Genomic DNA, 17,902 nt, shown 5'->3' on the forward strand with positions numbered 1-17,902 from the left:
TACTATTTGCATTAACCATGTGCGACGGCATACTGTTCTTTTCATTTACTCTACTCTGTAAACATTCACTCTCCAAACCACTACGAACAACAGAGAACTAGTTCATTCTTCCTCTGCCTCTTTCGTTCTGACGCTGTGTCTTGTGGATTGACCTACTCAGTTTCAGGTATGAATCAGGTGTCACTGCCCTTGCTATTTAAATATTGAAAGCTTGGAGTTCACTTGGAGAGAGAGAGAGAGGAAAGGTGCTGCATGCTGCAGTGAGAGTGGTGGAGCAGGAGCCTGGTTCGGTGGTCGGTGCTATAACAGATATACAGTGAGTGAGAGGGTTCAGAGACAATACGGTGACCCTTATCCTGACAGAGCGAGGAAGGTTATTGATGATTGTTCTGTATTGCTGGACATTTCTTCAGACCGCACTGAGGTGGGTAGTGAGCTCAGAACCAGGCTCAGTGGGTCTGGTGGTGTGATCCCTCTGGGAAGAGAATGGTCCCCTCCTCTACTTGCCCATCAACCAGGACATCCGTGCCCCTGTCAATAAACCGTGGTGTGATTGACCCTTATCTGCCATGCTCGGGTTAATCTGTGCAGGGCAGCTCCAAACTGAGAAATCTCAACCGTGTGCCCATTGGCCTTTTAAAGATGGCACCATCAAGGTGCATCCGGAAGACTATGAGTACCTCAAGCCATGATGGGTGGGAGAATCACGCTAGAATTGCATGAGAGGGACACCATAGAGTGGGATGGATAGTCTATGAAGTGAATTTGATAAGGTAGTACCAGGAAACTAGCTCAGCCTCGTGCAGACATTTCCTCTGTCACACTCAATGAAAATAACACTGAGATTAATATTTGTTAGATTCAGCCCAATGAGGCTATCCTCACTCCGGGTTACAAAGCTGCAGAACAAATGCTCATCCAAAACTGGCCATCGTCTGAACTCACAGCAATATCACATTCACTCATAATTCTCCTAGTACTGACCCGTGTTGCATGATACTATCGAAATGGCTTCATTTCAGCATTCTGAAACCTGTGAACATACCCTTCCATGACGGTTGTTTTTCTCAGTTTCCCCCTCTCTGTCTCAACTCCAAAACACACACATTTACAGCCATGCTGAACGGTAACAGACCATTCGGCGAAGCTGGTCCATGCCAACCAAAATGTCCATCAACACTCACCCCATTTCTCTGTCCTTATTCTGTATCCCTCTAATCCTTGCCTTTGAATGTATGGTCCAAATGCTCTTTCAATGTTGTTATTGTATGCACCTCAATCACGTCCACTGGCAGATCAGTCCATATGCGTTCCACAGTCTGTGTAAAAAACGTTGACTCTCAGGTTCTTTTTTATTTGTCTGCTCTCCAAACATTATCGGATGCTCTGTAGTCCTCGATTCCCCAATCCTAGGAAGGAATTTGAAATATTCACCCCTATGCACGCCTCTCATGATTTGATAAGATCTCCACTTCTGTAAGACGCCCCCACCCCTTTCCAACGCTGTAAAGAAATAGGTTCTAACCTATTCAACCTCTCCCTATAAATTAGACCCTTTAGCCCAGGAAGCATATTTGTAAATTTCTTCTCCAACCTTTCTAGTTCAATAATATCCTTTCTAGAGCAAGGTGAACAAAACTGAGCACAATACTCCAACCGCAGCCTTACCAACATCCTGTACAACTGCAACATAACGTCCCACCCACTATACTCAATGCCCTGATGAAGGCCAGTGTGTCAACAGCCTTCTTCACTGGCCTGTGTATCTCTGACTCAAATTTCAGAAAACCGTGCGCCTGATCTCCAACGTCCTTTTTTTCCCCATTACACTCCTTAATGCCCTCTCATTCATCATTAAACTCCCACCTAAATTTGACTTTCCAAAATGCAAGACGTCACACTCATTGATATTAAAATCCATTTGCTATTTCTCAGCCCACTTTCCCAGCTGGTCAAGGGACTGCTGCAATTTCTGATAATGTTCCTCACTGTAAACGATGTCTCCTATTTTAGTGTCATCTGCAAACTTACTACCCTTGTGTTGTGTACTCTCGTTCAAATCGTTGATAGAGCTAACAAATAGGAATGGTCCCAGCACCGACCCCTGAAGCAGTCCACTAGTCGCAAGCCTCCAGTCCGACAAGCATACCTCCACCATTGTCATTTGCTTGCTAACATAAAGCCAATTGTCGCCAATTTGCCAGTTCACCTGGTATTACATGCGATCTAAGCTTTTAGAGCAGCCTACCTTGTGGAACCTTATCAAAGGCCTTACTGAAATCCATTTCAGACTATGTCCACCACCCCTGCCCTCGTCAACCTTCTTGGTCACTTCGTCCAAAAACTTTAACAAAATTTGCAAGGCATGATCTGTCATGCACAAAGCTATGTTGACTGCACCAAGTCAAACTCTGTTTTCCAAATACATGCAATCTTATCTCTCAGAAACTTCTCAGGTTATATTTCCCAGGCCTTTCTTTGCAGACCTTCTTAAATAAGGGCACAACATTTTCTACTGCCCAGTCTTCCTGTAATTCGGCCCCTGAACTTTCTTCACTTCCTTCCTGGATATATCTGGTCAAAACCAAGAGATTTATCTGACTTTATGCATTCTACTGTGATATGGACTGTACCAAGATATGACAACCAACCCCTCCCCCCGCCCCCCCCCGCCCCCCCCCCCGCCCCCCCCCGCCCCCCCCCCCCCCCCAATAGTCACAGTTCTTCAAGGCTTTCTTCATGGAAAGAAAAGGTTACATTAGGACTTCGCCCATCTCTTGCAGTTTTACATACGCATGCCCATTTTGGATTTTAAGGCATCCTATTCTCTCTCTACTTGTTTTTTTTACTATACTGAAAGAACATCTTTGGATTCAACATAATCTTCTCAGCCAAGGCTATCTCATACCCCCTTTGTCGCTTTCCTGATTTCCTTCTTCAGTAAACGCATATATCCCCTGTGTACGCCCAGGGATTCCCTTTATTCCAGCCGCCTGAACCTGAGCTACCTCCTTTTTTTCTGGTCAAAGCCTCACTATCTCTTGTCATTCAGGGTTCTCTCAACCAGCCTCAACTTGCCTACACCTTCACAGCAACATATAAACCTTGAACTCGGGTTATCTCACTTATAAATGCCTCCCACTTGCCCGAGATCCTTTTACCTGCAAGTCCCTGTCTAATTCGAATAAAATTCGCCTTGCCCCAATTTAGAACTTGAATCTGTCGACCAATAATGTCCCAATTTTAAAATTAATATAACTTTAGTCATTTTTCCCAAAATGCTTCTCTACTTTACCTCCTTCACCTATCCTGCCCCATTTGCAAACCATAGGTCGAGTTTGTCCCTTCCTGAGTAAGACCCTCTACATGCTGTTTGTGGAAACGTTCCTGAACACACTTGATAAATTTAATCCCTTCTAAGTCCTTGATCCTCTGGAGAGCCCAGTCTATGTTAGGAAAATTAAAATCACCTATTATGACAACCCTATTACTCCTGCAAGTCCCCCCACCCCACCCCCCATCTCCCTGCATATTTGTTCCTCCAATTCCCATTGATGATTTGAAGGCTTATAGTGCAACCATTATAACATCACCATCCTCCTCTTACTTGTTTGCACCATCCACAAAACCTCATCGGATATTGTCTCAGTTATTTCATCTTTAAATCCTGGAGTGATAATCGCCTGAAACAGAATAATTGGTATTTAAATTGTTTCCATTTACATCTCATGCTCGCAGTGATTTTCACATCGGCAGCAGCCCATGTCAAGGCACAGTGGAGACATGGAACTTTAAATGGCTGGGAGCTGCACATCGTCTCACTTCCAGCATTTGGCTGCAAGTTTCCCCACACTTGGCAGTGATCTAACACAGTGTTATCGAGCAACGCAACAGCCTTTGAATGAGTGAACCAGTGCGGTTTGGGCAGCAATCCGCGCTGGACACGTAGCCCAGAATTATGCATCAAGTATTAGTGTGGGCTGCACAGAGTTCCACTCTAGACATTACCGGATTGCATGCAGCTGTATGCTAGTTTGATCTACACAGTGCTCCATCCTGAACGTATAATGGATGGGCTGGTTATGTGAGTTGGATTGCGAATGTGAGAGAACTAAACATGTGGCAATAACTTTATTTTGTGTTTTCATTCTTGCGATTGGACCCTTCAAATCATGACTCATTCGGTTAGACCCATCCCTCTGGATGAGTGATGGTGACTGTTGTTACAGCATCTGGGTCTGTAACATGACCAACAAATGGAGCAGAGGCTGCAGAGAGGGGTTCTCCGTAAAATGGAATCAGGGAATCACAATCAGATCAGCCGTGGTCTTAGTGAATGGTGGAGCAGGATTGAATGGACAACTAATGCAACTTATTCATATATTTCTGTTTGTAACAAACAAACTCCCCTTCTCTCCCAGTGTACCATACTGGTGGGGAGTGAGTCACCACCTCCTGTTCCTGCGTAACAGGATCCTGGGACCTCACTAAACTCAACATTTCCTTGTGCTCCAGACATGAGCAGTTGTATGACTGCCTCCTGTTCCTGTGTCCCAGTCTCGAGCAGTTGAATGACTGCCTCCTGTTCCTGTACCCCAGTATCGAGTAGTTGAGTGAATGCCTCCTGTTCCTGTGTCCCAATCTCGAGTAGTTGAATGACACCCTCCTGTCCCGGTGTCCCAGTCTTGAATAGTTCAATGGACTGCCTCCTGTTCTTGTGTCCCAGTTTCAAGCAGTTGAATGAATGTCTCGTTTTCCTGTGTCCCAGTCTCGAGCAGTGAGTGACGGCCTCCTATCCCTGTGTCCCAGTCTCAAGTAGTAGAATAAGTCCCTCCTTTTCTTTTCGCCCAGTGTCGAACATTTGAATGACTCCCTCCTGTCCTGTTGTCCCAATTTCGAGCAATTGAATTACTGCCTCCTGTTCCTGTGTGCCAGTCTCTGTGACTGCCTCCTGTTTCTCCCTGTTCCTGAGCAGCTGTGAATACTGTCTCAAAATTGTGAAAGGACTCGATAGCAGGGCATTTCAAACTAGGAGCAGAATTGCATAAAGGTATCTAAACACTTTCCCACACGACATTTTATGCAGGCAGTCTGTTATTTTATCCCTGACCCTATAGAAATACGGTGAAACCTATACAACCCAGCAGTGTTACAGCTGTACTCCCACGTACAGGGAACAAAGATAAAAAAAGATTGTAAGATTTATAATTTATCCTTCACCAACCCCCATCCATTCCATTCAACTAAGCAAATGTTCCCCTTTGTTGTGGTATGTAAACTGATGTACAGAACTGGTTAACTGAATTTGTTTGTTTGCTGACTGTGATTAATGTCAGTCTGTGTGGATTCTAATTATCCCAGTGGAGAAGGTCCATATTCTAATGATAAATGAGCTCTGTTCAATGTGTTATCCCATAGCATGGGTGGGAGCATCACCGACGGCACTAACAGAGATCAGCAGCAGCAGAGAGAGGGGGCGGAGAGATCAAAATCGAAGAACATTAGACTGGAATGTTCCAACAATGGATCAGAATCTGAGAATAATAGACTGGAATGTTCCAACAATGAACAGGGGTTTATCCTATTATGTTTGGATTATTTCTACATATTTTGATGGGTTGTCATTACCAACGCGGATTCAATATGTACTTCGCCTCATTCAATATTTGTATTATCCTATCCTGGCTACTGTTGGTGTCCCTGGTAGGTTTGACTGTCCACTTACTATTTGCATTAACCATGTGCGACGGCATACTGTTCTTTTCATTTACTCTACTCTATAAACATTCACTCTCCAAACCACTACGAACAACAGAGAACTAGTTCATTCTTCCTCTGCCTCTTTCGTTCTGACGCTGTGTCTTGTGGATTGACCTACTCAGTTTCAGGTATGAATCAGGTGTCACTGCCCTTGCTATTTAAATATTGAAAGCTTGGAGTTCACTTGGAGAGAGAGAGAGAGGAAAGGTGCTGCATGCTGCAGTGAGAGTGGTGGAGCAGGAGCCTGGTTCGGTGGTCGGTGCTATAACAGATATACAGTGAGTGAGAGGGTTCAGAGACAATACGGTGACCCTTATCCTGACAGAGCGAGGAAGGTTATTGATGATTGTTCTGTATTGCTGGACATTTCTTCAGACCGCACTGAGGTGGGTAGTGAGCTCAGAACCAGGCTCAGTGGGTCTGGTGGTGTGATCCCTCTGGGAAGAGAATGGTCCCCTCCTCTACTTGCCCATCAACCAGGACATCCGTGCCCCTGTCAATAAACCGTGGTGTGATTGACCCTTATCTGCCATGCTCGGGTTAATCTGTGCAGGGCAGCTCCAAACTGAGAAAGCTCAACCGTGTGCCCATTGGCCTTTTAAAGATGGCACCATCAAGGTGCATCCGGAAGACTATGAGTACCTCAAGCCATGATGGGTGGGAGAATCACGCTAGAATTGCATGAGAGGGACACCATAGAGTGGGATGGATCGTCTATGAAGTGAATTTGATAAGGTAGCACCAGGAAACTAGCTCAGCCTCGTGCAGACATTTCCTCTGTCACACTCAATGAAAATAACACTGAGATTAATATTTGTTAGATTCAGCCCAATGAGGCTATCCTCACTCCGGGTTAGAAAGCTGCAGAACAAATGCTCATCCAAAACTGGCCATCGTCTGAACTCACAGCAATATCACATTCACTCATAATTCTCCTAGTACTGACCCGTGTTGCATGATACTATCGAAATGGCTTCATTTCAGCATTCTGAAACCTGTGAACATACCCTTCCATGACAGTTGTTTTTCTCAGTTTCCCCCTCTCTGTCTCAACTCCAAAACACACACATTTACAGCCATGCTGAACGGTAACAGGCCATTCGGCGAAGCTGGTCCATGCCAACCAAAATGTCCATCAACACTCACCCCATTTCTCTGTCCTTATTCTGTATCCCTCTAATCCTTGCCTTTGAATGTATGGTCCAAATGCTCTTTCAATGTTGTTATTGTATGCACCTCAATCACGTCCACTGGCAGATCAGTCCATATGCGTTCCACAGTCTGTGTAAAAAACGTTGACTCTCAGGTTCTTTTTTATTTGTCTGCTCTCCAAACATTATCGGATGCTCTGTAGTCCTCGATTCCCCAATCCTAGGAACGAATTTGAAATATTCACCCCTATGCACGCCTCTCATGATTTGATAAGATCTCCACTTCTGTAAGACGCCCCCACCCCTTTCCAACGCTGTAAAGAAATAGGTTCTAACCTATCCAACCTCTCCCTATAAATTAGACCCTTTAGCCCAGGAAGCATGTTTGTAAATTTCTTCTCCAACCTTTCTAGTTCAATAATATCCTTTCTAGAGCAAGGTGAACAAAACTGAGCACAATACTCCAACCGCAGCCTTACCAACATCCTGTACAACTGCAACATAACGTCCCACCCACTATACTCAATGCCCTGATGAAGGCCAGTGTGTCAACAGCCTTCTTCACTGGCCTGTGTATCTCTGACTCAAATTTCAGAAAACCGTGCGCCTGATCTCCAACGTCCTTTTTTTTCCCCATTACACTCCTTAATGCCCTCTCATTCATCATTAAACTCCCACCTAAATTTGACTTTCCAAAATGCAAGACGTCACACTCATTGATATTAAAATCCATTTGCTATTTCTCAGCCCACTTTCCCAGCTGGTCAAGGGACTGCTGCAATTTCTGATAATGTTCCTCACTGTAAACGATGTCTCCTATTTTAGTGTCATCTGCAAACTTACTACCCTTGTGTTGTGTACTCTCGTCCAAATCGTTGATAGAGCTAACAAATAGGAATGGTCCCAGCACCGACCCCTGAAGCAGTCCACTAGTCGCAAGCCTCCAGTCCGACAAGCATACCTCCACCATTGTCATTTGCTTGCTAACATAAAGCCAATTGTCGCCAATTTGCCAGTTCACCTGGTATTACATGCGATCTAAGCTTTTAGAGCAGCCTACCTTGTGGAACCTTATCAAAGGCCTTACTGAAATCCATTTTAGACTATGTCCACCACCCCTGCCCTCGTCAACCTTCTTGGTCACTTCGTCCAAAAACTTTAACAAAATTTGCAAGGCATGATCTGTCATGCACAAAGCTATGTTGACTGCTCCAAGTCAAACTCTGTTTTCCAAATACATGCAATCTTATCTCTCAGAAACTTCTCAGGTTATATTTCCCAGGCCTTTCTTTGCAGACCTTCTTAAATAAGGGCACAACATTTTCTACTGCCCAGTCTTCCTGTAATTCGGCCCCTGAACTTTCTTCACTTCCTTCCTGGATATATCTGGTCAAAACCAAGAGATTTATCTGACTTTATGCATTCTACTGTGATATGGACTGTACCAAGATATGACAACCAACCCCTCCCCCCGCCCCCGCCCCCCCCAAATGTCACAGTTCTTCAAGGCTTTCTTCATGGAAAGAAAAGGTTAAATTAGGACTTCGCCCATCTCTTGCAGTTTTACATACGCATGCCCATTTTGGATTTTAAGGCATCCTATTCTCTCTCTACTTGTTTTTTTTACTATACTGAAAGAACATCTTTGGATTCAACATAATCTTCTCAGCCAAGGCTATCTCATACCCCCTTTGTCGCTTTCCTGATTTCCTTCTTCAGTAAACGCATATATCCCCTGTGTACGCCCAGGGATTCCCTTTATTCCAGCCGCCTGAAACTGAGCTACCTCCTTTTTTTCTGGTCAAAGCCTCACTATCTCTTGTCATTCAGGGTTCTCTCAACCAGCCTCAACTTGCCTACACCTTCACAGCAACATATAAACCTTGAACTCGGGTTATCTCACTTATAAATGCCTCCCACTTGCCCGAGATCCTTTTACCTGCAAGTCCCTGTCTAATTCGAATAAAATTCGCCTTGCCCCAATTTAGAACTTGAATCTGTCGACCAATAATGTCCCAATTTTAAAATTAATATAACTTTAGTCATTTTTCCCAAAATGCTTCTCTTCTTTACCTCCTTCACCTATCCTGCCCCATTTGCAAACCATAGGTCGAGTTTGTCCCTTCCTGAGTAAGACCCTCTACATGCTGTTTGTGGAAACGTTCCTGAACACACTTGATAAATTTAATCCCTTCTAAGTCCTTGATCCTCTGGAGAGCCCAGTCTATGTTAGGAAAATTAAAATCACCTATTATGACAACCCTATTACTCCTGCAAGTCCCCCCACCCCACCCCCCATCTCCCTGCATATTTGTTCCTCCAATTCCCATTGATGATTTGAAGGCTTATAGTGCAACCATTATAACATCACCATCCTCCTCTTACTTGTTTGCACCATCCACAAAACCTCATCGGATATTGTCTCAGTTATTTCATCTTTAAATCCTGGAGTGATAATCGCCTGAAACAGAATAATTGGTATTTAAATTGTTTCCATTTACATCTCATGCTCGCAGTGATTTTCACATCGGCAGCAGCCCATGTCAAGGCACAGTGGAGACATGGATCTTTAAATGGCTGGGAGCTGCACATCGTCTCACTTCCAGCATTTGGCTGCAAGTTTCCCCACACTTGGCAGTGATCTAACACAGTGTTATCGAGCAACGCAACAGCCTTTGAATGAGTGAACCAGTGCGGTCTGGGCAGCAATCCGCGCTGGACACGTAGCCCAGAATTATGCATCAAGTATTGGTGTGGGCTGCACAGAGTTCCACTCTAGACATTACCGGATTGCATGCAGCTGTATGCTAGTTTGATCTACACAGTGCTCCATCCTGAACGTATAATGGATGGGCTGGTTATGTGAGTTGGATTGCGAATGTGAGAGAACTAAACATGTGGCAATAACTTTATTTTGTGTTTTCATTCTTGCGATTGGACCCTTCAAATCATGACTCATTCGGTTAGACCCATCCCTCTGGATGAGTGATGGTGACTGTTGTTACAGCATCTGGGTCTGTAACATGACCAACAAATGGAGCAGAGGCTGCAGAGAGGGGTTCTCCGTAAAATGGAATCAGGGAATCACAATCAGATCAGCCGTGGTCTTAGTGAATGGTGGGGCAGGATTGAATGGACAACTAATGCAACTTATTCATATATTTCTGTTTGTAACAAACAAACTCCCCTTCTCTCCCAGTGTACCATACTGGTGGGGAATGAGTCACCACCTCCTGTTCCTGCGTAACAGGATCCTGGGACCTCACTAACCTCAACATTTCCTTGTGCTCCAGACATGAGCAGTTGTATGACTGCCTCCTGTTCCTGTGTCCCAGTCTCGAGCAGTTGTATTACTGCCTCCTGTTCCTGTTTCCAGGTCTCAAGTAGTTGACTGACTGCATCCTGTTCCTGTGACCCAGTCTTCAGCAGCTGCCTTGAGTGACTGCCTCCTGATCCCCGGTTTGTGAAAATAGATGTCCTCCTCCTCCTCCAGAGTAATAGGCTCCAAAAGCTCTGTGCTCACCTGCTGCTCCTGTGAAATGGAATTGACGACTGAATGGCCTCTTCATATTCCTTACAGCTTCTCTAGACTAAAAGCCTTTCTCCTGTTATGTAAAACACCATCAAAATCTGTATGATGTACTTTTGTAGTTGACTATCAGTAATTGAGCAAACAAACTGACTGGCAGAATTCAGAAGCTGAATAGCCTCCTCCAGTTCCTGTATTATACACTCAAGAGGCTATAGAGTCTCAGAGATGGACAACACAGAAAAAGACCCTTCAGTCCGGTTGTCCATCCCCACCAAATATCCTAAATTAATCTCGATCCCCTTTGCCAGCACTTGGCCCATCTCCCTCTAAAGCCTTCCCATGCATGTATCCATCCAAATGCCTTTTAAATGGTGTAACTGGACCTGCCTCCACCACCTCTTTTGGCTGTTCAATCCATACACACAGCAGTCTCTGTGTGAAAATGTTGTCCCTCATGTCCCTTTTTAAATCTTTCCCCTCTCACCTTAAACCTTTGACTTCTAATTTTGGACTCGCCTATCCTGGAGAAAAGACATTGACTGTTTAACTTATCTATGCCCCTCGTGATTTTATAAACCTCTTTAAGGTCAACCCTCAGCCTCAAGACTTGAAAATTGCCCCAGCCTATTCAAACTCTCCCTGTAACTCTAACCCTCCAACACCTGTAACATTCTTTTAAATCTCTTATGTACCCTTTCAAGTTTGACAACATCTTTCCGACAGCAGGGAGACCAGAATTAAAGGCAGTATTACAAAAGTGACCAAACCAATGTCCTGTGCAGATGTAACATAGCAGGCAAACGCTTAGGCTCAAAGCACGTACAAAAAAGGGAAGATCATCAAATGCCTTCTTCACTGCGCTGTGTACCTGTGACGGCACTTTCAAGGAACGGAGAACCTGCACACAAGGTGACACAGTACCTCAGTGACTAGCATTGCTGCTTCAGAGCGCAGCGCTCTGGGTTTAATTCCATCCTTGAATGACTGCCTGTGTGGAGTTTGCACATTCTCCCCGTGTCAGCGTGAGTTTCCTCTGGGTGCTACGTTTTCCTCCTATAGTACTAAAATATATAGATAAGAGTAGATTGGCAATGCTGAGTTGCCCATATCACCCAAGGATGTGTAGGGTAGGTGGATTAGCCATGGGAAATGCAGGCTCAGAGGGATATGGTAGGGGTTTGTCTCGTGAGATATTGTTTAGAGGGTCGGTGTGGACTCGATGGACCGAATAGCCTGTTTCCTCACTGTAGAGATTGTATAATTTCTGTGGAGTTCTCCTTGCTTGGCAACTTTCGACAGGACGCTCCCTACATGTCTTGCCTTGATTTGTCTTGCCAAAATGAAACACTTCACATGTATCTAAAATAAACTCCATCTGCCACTCCTTGGCTCACCTAACCTAGGTCCCATTATATTCTGAGTTATAATGCTTCACTTATGCACCACCAAATTTGGAATTATGTACAAACTTACTGACCATACTTCATATATTCAAATGCAAATGATTTGTATAAGTGACAAAAGGCAGTGGACCCACTATTGATCTTTGTGGCACGCCACTGGTCACATGTCTCCAAGTTCAATGAACAAATGTCCACTGTCACGGCCTGTCTCCAATATTCAAGAACATTTTGGATCTAACTGGCGAGCTTTCCCAGGATTGTAGGCAGTCTAACCTTGCTAACCAGTCTACCATGTGGAACATTTTGGGTTTCTTGCTGCATTCCATAAAGGCAACATCCACTGCCATGCATTAATGAACCACTTACATCACTTCCTCAAAAGCTTCCACCGATTCAGTGAGACGTGCTCTCCAAGGTACAAAGACCTCTTCAGCCCTTGTCTTTCCAAATGCGTACACATCCTTTCCCTCAAAATCCCCTCCAACAATTCAGTCACCATTGATGTCAGGCTCACTGATGTATTGGTACCTGGGTTTTCCTCAATTTCTTAAATAATGACACTATGTTAGCAGCCCTCCAGTCTTTTGTCACATCACCTGTGGAAGTCAATGATACAAATATATTAGCAAAAGGCTGAGCAATCTCTTTCCTAGCTTCCCACAAACTTCTGGGATACAACTGATCAGGTCCCAGGGATTTGTTCACCTTTATGCGTTTTAAAATGTCAAGCACTTCCTTGTAATATAGACACTTTTCAAGATATCACTATATATTTCTTGTTCTCTCGTTCTTGTAACCTCTTCCACATTAAATACTGAGGAGAAATACTTGTTTAGTGTCCCTCCCATCTCCTGTGGTTCCACACATAGGTAGCCTTACTGATCTTTAAGGTGCCATATTCTCTCCCGAGTTATTTGTTTTTTGGCATTAAAGGATTTTTGAAATTCTTTAAAGCCTCAGTATCCCTATTTCCAAATCCATCTCTTGTCCACATTTTTCTGGCCCGATTTCCCCATTGACTATACACTTACTGCCCTTATACTCCTCTCGAGATTCACTTGATCTCAGCTCTGTTTACCTGACACATGCCTCCTTCCTTTCCTTGATCAGTCCATCAACCTATCGAGTCATCCAGCACTCCCTGAACTCACCAGCCTTGCCCATCTCACTAATAGGAACTCGTTGGCTCTGGATTCGCTGAATCCAAGTTTTGATTGCCTTGCATTTTCCAATCATCCCCTTACCTGTGAACAGGGTGTCCCAATTAGCATTTCACAGGACTCGCCTAACACTTTCAAAAAACTGGCCTTATTCAAGGTTAGAACTTTAATGTTTACATCGTATCTTTCCTATTCCATAACTGATTTAAAACTAATATTTACACATAACAGACTTGAAATGTTAAATAAAAACTTCCTGCCACTCCGTAACAGTCTCGAGAAGCTGAATAGCCTCCTCCTTTCCCTCTGTAATAGACTCAAAAGGCTGAATGACCTTTTCTGTTTCTCTGTAATGGGCTCGAGGGGCTGAATGACATCCTCCTGTGCCTGTGTAACAGCCCGGGGACATTAAATAACACAGCTACCTGTGGATTATGATCAGCCTGTAAACTGATGGAGGTCCATCCCTTCTGAGTTACGGAAACACAAAAAACACAATGTACTCCAGGTGCTCTCTCAGTAACACCTCGTACAGTGCAGCGACACATCTCTTTGTTTTGAATGATTCTGTTGGCAAAATGTGCCAACATTCCATCTTTTCAAGTCTACTATGGTGTGAATAGCGTTCTGCTATCCCTCTGTAAAAGACCCATAGGGACAGAATTTCTTCGCCCAGTTGCTGAGCAGCAGTCTCAATGCTCTGTCTCAAGGTTATGAAAGGATTTGATAACAGGGCACTTACAACCAAGCGTAGCCTCACATTGGTCAATATGTACCGTACGTTTTGATAAGGTATCCAGAAACTTGACCACCTGACATTTTTATGCAACCGATCTGTTATTTTACAACTCCCTCCTTGAATAAACAAAATGGAATATATACAGACCCCTGCAGTGTTCTATTAATACTCTCATGTACAAGGAAATAAAGATTTTAAAAGATTGAAAGATTTATGGTCCAGCACTCAGCAACCCTCATCCATTCAATCCAAACCAAGTAAATATTCCCCTTTTATCGTGATATGTAAAGCGATGTTTCGAACTGGTTAACTAAGCCAGTTTGTTCAGGGAATTTACTAATGCCAGTCTCCATGGATTGTAATTATCCCAGTGGAGGGTTTCCATCTTTCAATGATAAATGGGCGCCGTTCAATGTTTTATCCCATAACATGAGCGGAAGCATCACCGACAGCACTGACAAGGATCAGTAGATCCAGAGAAAGTGGAAGGAGAGATCAGAATCTGAGAGCATTAGACTGGAATGTTCCAACAATGGATCAGAATCTGAGAACAATAGACTGGAAAATTCCTACAATGGAGAGGGGTTTACTCTATCATATTTCGTTTCATTCGACATATTATGATGGGTTGTCATTATCATTTCGGATCTATTTTGCTCTTCTCATTATTAAGTATTTTTGTTATCCCTTCCTTGCTATCATTGGGGTTCCTGGTGAGTGTCACTGTCTAGATGTTTTATTTCTATAAACCAGTTATGACTATATTTCTGTTATTTCATAGTCTACACATCTTGTCACTATTATTGTTCCTGTTGAATCTCGCAATCCAGATATTCACTCTACAGACCACTACTAACTACATCAATGAACGTGTTCAATTACTGTCTCCCTCTGCTCTGGCAGTGTTACTCATGGGTCTCTATGTTGACTGACTCAGTTTCGGTGGAGACCCACAATGCATTGCATCATTTCCTTTGCTATTAAGTGCATGGAGGTCACTGTCTACTGGTCTGGTGCTTCCTTCCACTGTTTCCATCGTATCCCTGGCCAATATCTGCAGCTGAAGCAGACAAGTCTCAACTGTGGGTGATCCCATTGACAATGAGCTGATTCCTGACACCATGCCCTGAACATTTTTAACTTGAAATACTCATCACTCCAGAATATATCTCACTGGTTTATTCCATCTGCTGTTTGAACTTTGAGCGATGAAGTACATTTGTAAGGAAGACAAAACTCTGCTACTGAAACTCTCGGCTTCAAACCTGCCGAAGCAATTCTGATTCGCACTCACACCAAACTCCCATCCATCTGTCACTCATGCGCACGCGGATATATATTGCTGTTGTGTATGGCAATGCCTTTACTTTAACATTCTCAAACACTTTATCTCATCAGTCAATGAAACCTCTCACGTTCCCTCTGTTGATTATCCAAAAGCCTGCCAGTTGTTCGTAATTAAAATAGTTTCCTCCATGTGTGTTCCTTCTCAAAAAATGAGTTTCCTATTCCAGCACTCCAATCGCACACACACACGCACTCTCTCTATTTCTGATGAGCACACACACACGCAGAGAGAGCAAACCTTCCCATTGTGGGCAGTAATCCGATGCGAGTATAGTTAGCATATGATAGTAAAGTTTGCAATACTCTCCATGCTGGGCAGATAGTGCAGTTTACTGAGCAACACACTAGCATGGTCTGCACAGCACTCCATGCTGGGCTGTCATCTTGTCCCAGTTTATGTTGTTTGTGGTGTTCTTTGAAGAAGATTCAGAATGATTCAGAACAAACCATTCCAGCTGATCTGACAATGCCTTTATTCAATGTTCTCATTCTTGTCATTTTAATCTCGAAGATCTCACTTCTCCAGTTTGCCCCACTGCCCTTTCTTTTTCCCCATAATTCCACAACATCTTTTCAGTTAATTTACTGTCTGTTTCTGTCTTTTATGTGAATCTGTCTGTCTCTCTGTATCGTTCCCTAGTCTTGGGTTTTGGCTCTTTGTCTCTGGAGTGCTGACATTGTGCAGCTCAGAAGTAATGAAAGGGTGTGCATCAGGCTATTGTTCACTTCTCTGTATGTCCCATGTGATGGTCCATGGACAGGGGTGTTTCAGAAGTTATAAGACACATCCTTGTAACTTGGTCTGTACCTGTATTTGTACCTCTCAGGTTACCTTGCGATCAGTAACACGAGGAAGCCCCTTAAGTAAAGGACCAGACATCTAAATTGTGTGACAATGCTGTCACTTTTTAAAAAATATTATTTTCTCCTTTTTTTAAAATAAGAGATCTTAAAGGCCACACTGCCGGCTGAAAAAGGCTCAAGTAAATAACTTACGATGCTTTCAGGGCTTTTAATAAATCGTTATCTCCAGCTGCTACTCTCTCTGAAACCTGTCTTGATGCTGCTTCCTCCTGGATTGGAGAACTGTATGCAAGAATGTATGTCTGAAATTTCCATTTTGCCAAGGGGTTTGTTTCGGTGATGTTAGTATATTCGAACAGGTCATTTGTAGAAGGTACTGTTTCCATTATTCTGTTAAGGTTTCCAATAGTTAAAGTATTCTAAGTTCCTCTTCAATTTGTATGGATTTTCATTACCGTGTTTAAATATATTGTGTCTTGCTTAATGGTGAGTGGTTTGACTAGTAACATCACATCTGAAACAACCAACTCGCATCTACCTTTAAAATAAGAAAAGGTTGGCATCCAAGCTACCTTCTTAAAACAGTTTGAGGCAGTCTGGTTGGTCTGTAGTAAACTGGGAATTCTTGTCCGGTTCTAAATCGATAATACCAAATTCGGTTTAGAATTTCCGAACAGGCCATTCGACTCAACAAGTCTGCACCGACCCTCCGAGGAGTAACCTACCCAGACCCATTCCTCTCCCCTATTATTACACATTTACCCCGACTAAGGCACCTAACCCACATATTCCTGAAATGAAGAAGAAAGAGAGAAAAGGATAGAAGAAAAGCAGAGAGTTTCAACTGAAACACTTAGTAATTAGAGAGGAAAATTGACATAGAAGGCGGAGATGAAGGTAGATGGTCGGCGGGATGAGGAGGTTCGTGAGGTTGAGCAACCCTATTGTAACCAATTCCCTAATGGGGTTATGTTTAAATGCATCCAGGCATTATCTAAATTTGATGAGAAGGATGGGGAAGCCTTTTGATTTTCATTTGAGAAAGTGGCGAAACCAGTGACAATGTGGATTTAGTTGATCCAAACAAAGCTGATAGGTATTTGCATCCCTATCGGAGGAGGTATCTGGCCAGTATGGGGTAGTGAATAAAGCCGTCTGAAGTGCCAGAAGCTGACAGACAGCGTTTTAGGAATCTAAGAAAATGTCCTGGTTAAACGCACATTCAGTTTGAAAGGATCAAACTAAGTAATCTTGAAATATGAGTAAGGGGATTAAAAACAGAGCAAACCTATGACACTCTTAGAGAGATTCTTATTTTGGAGAAGTTCAACACTTCACTTCCTGCAGTCGGGAGAACTCGTGTGGAAGAGCAGAGAGTTAAAACGGCAAGACGAGAAGCTGAAATGGCTGATGATGATAATTGATTTCAGAAATCAAGGTTTGATTTCTGTGAGAGATTGAGAAGAATGTGCGAGATTTCTTGAAACATTTACCTGTGAGAGTGAGGTTTATTGGCAAACGCCAGGAGTAGCAGGTAAAGAGGTTACAGCATTAAGAGGTACAGAAGCATGTAATTCTTTTATTCTGAGACATGAGGAGCTATGTCATTCAGAAGGACTATTGGAGAGATGAGAAGTGCTCCATTATGTAACGTGTGGTTGGAGTGTCCAGGGAAAACATCAACAGATTTATTCCACAATGAGGAAGGAGGCCTTGAGTTTGATGTTGGCGTCACAACATTTCAGAATTTAAATTGTGAATAACATACATGAGACAAATATTTATAACTGATTGTGACCCCGTAAAGTTTTTCGAGAGGTTTAGGGAGAAAAATACCTGTCTGTTTCGATTGAGCTTATTATCGCTGCCATTCAATTTGAAATTATACAGGTGACAGGGTGAGAAACTTAAGTTTGACACGTTGTGGAGACTTGGGTGAAGAAAGACAATGGCATTCTATGGGAGGAGTAAAATGACTGAAATCGAAACTAGTTGTCAATATTTGT

General features: G+C 43.4%; 1 long non-coding RNA gene across 5 annotated transcripts in view; it reads right to left on the reverse strand.

The window, feature by feature from the left end:
• The window catches only part of LOC140470862 (uncharacterized), a 1,231,916-nt gene that overhangs the window by 555,942 nt on the left and 658,072 nt on the right, over window positions 1–17,902 (reverse strand). The gene's annotated exons all lie outside the window — the stretch shown is intronic.

This window comes from Chiloscyllium punctatum, chromosome 52 (genome assembly GCF_047496795.1).
Source record: "Chiloscyllium punctatum isolate Juve2018m chromosome 52, sChiPun1.3, whole genome shotgun sequence".
Classification (NCBI taxonomy): Eukaryota; Metazoa; Chordata; class Chondrichthyes; order Orectolobiformes; family Hemiscylliidae; genus Chiloscyllium; species Chiloscyllium punctatum.